A 3,559-nucleotide genomic window follows, 5' to 3' on the forward strand; every position below is an offset into this window, starting at 1 on the left:
GGCTGTCCCCATAAGATAACTCTTTTTGGTTCCAGGTAGAACCCCTCTGTTGAAAGGCTTCTAAATGGAACCCAAAAGGGTTCTATCTGCAACCAAAAAGGGTTATTCAAAGGTTTCTCCTATGGGGATAGCCAAATAAACATTTAAGGATCTAGATATCACCTTTTTTCTAAGAGTGCAGATAAGGCACTGGCTAATGGGGATCGGGGAACTGATGAGGCATTTGATGTTAAAAGGTAATAGAGTAGCTCTCTCTCTCTCTCTCTCTCTCTCTCTCTCTCTCTCTCTCTCTCTCTCTCTCTCTCTCTCTCTCTCTCTCTCTCTCTCTCTCTCTCTCTCTCTCTCTCTCTCTCTCTCTCTCTCTCTCTCTCTCTCTCTCTCTCTCTCTCTCTCTCTTCTGGGAAGTGGGAAAGGGGATACTTAATCAGTTGCACAACTGAATGGATTCAACCGAAATGTCTCTTCTGCCTTTAACCCAACCCCTCTGAATCAGAGAGGTGCGGTGTGTGTGCACGTGCGCTATGAAGTGAAAATGTGTGTATGTACAGTAGAACAAGATATGAATTGAACAAGTCTCCTTTGAAAGTTTGAAACATTCTTCATGAATAGATGGCAGCATTCGAGGAAAACTACAGGCGTGAACAATCGCATTTAACCATGGTAAGGTGACTGGAAACATGGACGAGTACAAGCAGGCCACATATGACAAAGAGGCAAAAAGACAGTATAGGGAGAAAGTGGAGTCGCAATTCAATTGTTCAGACACGAGACGCATGTGGCATGGACATCAGACAATCCCAGATTATAAAGGGAAAACCAGCCACGTCACAGACACCTCACTCCCAGACAAGCTAAACACCTTTTTCGCCCGCTTCGAAGAAAGCAACACAGAGCTGCCGACGTGGGCCCCTCTGCTTACGAGGATTGCACGCTCCAGAGACAGTACCAGTTAAAAGTTTGGACACACCTACTCATTCAATGGTTTTTCTTTATTTTTACTATTTTCTACATTGTAGAATAATAGTGAAGACATCAAAACTATGAAATAACACATATGGAATCATGTAGTAAGGGTCAAAAGCTTCGTTCCTCGGCGTGCACATCACTGAGGACCTGAAATGGTCTTGCAACACTGACACCATGGTGAAGGCACAACAGCGCCTATACAACCTCAGGCGGCTGAAGATATTCGGCATGGCCCCTAAGACCCTGACAAACTTTTACAGATGCACCATTGAGAGCATTCTGTCGGGCTGGTACGACAACTGCACCGCCCTCAACCGCATGGTTCTCCAGAGAGTGTTGCGGTCAGCCCAACGCATCACCGGGGGCACGTTGCCTGCCCTCCAAGACATTTACAGCACTCGGTGTCAAAGGAAGGCCAAGAAGGTATTTTAAGGACCTCAGTCACCCGAGCCACAGACTGTTCACTCCGCTACCGTCTAGCAGACAGAGACAGTACAGGTGCATCAGAGCCAAGACTGAGAGACTAAAAAACTGCTTTTGTTACCAGGCCATCAGACTGTTGAACAGCCATCACTAGCCATCTACCAGGTGATGCATACTCACCCACACAAAACACACACCTCATACACACAACACACGCACGAACACACACAAATCATGTATTCTCGATAGCTCATTCTAATACTTCTACTACTGTACATTGCATTTTATACTGAACAAAAATATAAATGCAACATGTTGGTCCCATGTTTCATGAGCGAAATAAAAGATTCCAGAAATGTTCCATACGAACTAAAAGCTTATTTCTCTCAAATGTTGTGCACAAATTTGTTTACATCCCTGTTAGTGAGCATTTCTCCTTTGCCAAGACAATCCATCTACCTGACAGGTGTGGCATATCAAGAAGCTGATTAAACAGCATGATCATTACACAGGTGCGTTGTGGGTTTGCACTAGGGACAATAAAAGGCCATTCTAAAATGTCAGTTCTGTCACACAACACAATGCCACAGTTTTGAGGGAGCGTGCAATTGGCAAGCTGACTGCAGCAATGTCCACCAGAGCTGTTGCCAGAGAAAGTAATGTTAATTTCTCTACCATAAGCCATCTCCAACGTCGTTTTAGAGAATTTGGCATGCCAGCCCAGGACCTCTACATTGTGGGTTTGCACAACAAAATAATTTCTGAACAAACTGTCAGAAACAATGATCCCTCTAAGCTGCGCGCGTGCACGTGTGCGCAGTAGCCCAGAGACTGCTGCACAGCTCCCCCAGGACTATTGCGCAGAATAAATATCAGCCCATGGAGAGAAGCATAAGATTGAACTTCACTCAACTTTCTAGAGCAGTCATCGACTGGTCGATCTCCAAGGCATTCCTAGTCGATTTCCAAACATTTTTGTAAAAAACCCAACGATAAAGCCTTGTGTCCTATTCCTTTTTATTGGTCTCAGGCTGTTGGCGGAAGGTGCACCCGATTCAGCTGCCCTGCGAGCCGGGTAGGCGAACTGTTGCCATTTTGAACAATTTCAATTATCTGAAGGTATAAACTCTGTCTTCCTGGTGGGCCCGCAGTGCAATTCAAGTGCACTATAGGCCTACTGCTGGCCAATCGGATGGCTCAGATTACCGTGTCTGCAGTAATGTAACAGGCATAAAAGAAAGCTACAGCAAAGTTGATACTGTGAGATTTCAAAATGTTTACAACCATGACTAGAGAGAGACTGTCAACGAATACAGCAAAGAGCTGCTGTTTTAATGAGTGAGTTCATATTTAAGTTCTTACTCAGCACTGTCAACACTTTGTATTCAACGCTTTTATAAGCCATAAAATGAGCGTTCTTCCTATTTCCACTCAGCGCTACAACAAGCACTGCAGTAATGAATGAGTAGGAAAGTGTATCGATAGGCTTGCATTGTTATTATTAGTGGCTTGGGTCTTTTTTAATATCAAGGAATATTTCACTTTCTCTGTTCATAGGAGTAACAACATGAATTTGTGCATGAAGCAAAAATTATGTGGTGCGACTCGAGTTTTGCCATCAGCTGGAAGATGGTGTTCCTTTTTGGTCAGTGTCAGTGGAGGAAAGGAAGACTGGAGGGATGTTGAGGCGGACCCTCAGTCTGCTGTTCTCTCCCTCTGCTGAGACTGACCAGAGATGCAGGCACCATCAGCCCAGTAAAATAGAAATAAAAAGCAAATTATTTGAATGTATGCTTACTCAGCTGTGCCTCACAAGTAATGCAACAACGGATCTATTACTGGTGTGATCATATAGCCTACCTCAAGTGGCAATTGTGATCGAATCAACACAATATTTGCCACTTTCAATACAATATATCGAAACAAAACAAACTATGCAAGAATTTTTGTTTGGGCAGAATGCATCGGAGTAGGATTCTATTGCATTGACATGCTCAGCCCGTACTCTACACAGACCGGTGTGGAATAACCAATCAGAGCTGCAGTAGGCCTATATGCAAATAGACCATTGCCATATATGGATCTGTGCCATTTACTTCGAACTGGACTGTGTTTACAGCATGAGCGGTCGTGAGTAGATGCACTTGTTTTGAGATCAAAGCGAGAGCTG

This window comes from Coregonus clupeaformis, chromosome 18, assembly GCF_020615455.1.
Source record: "Coregonus clupeaformis isolate EN_2021a chromosome 18, ASM2061545v1, whole genome shotgun sequence".
NCBI classification, from domain to species: domain Eukaryota; kingdom Metazoa; phylum Chordata; class Actinopteri; order Salmoniformes; family Salmonidae; genus Coregonus; species Coregonus clupeaformis.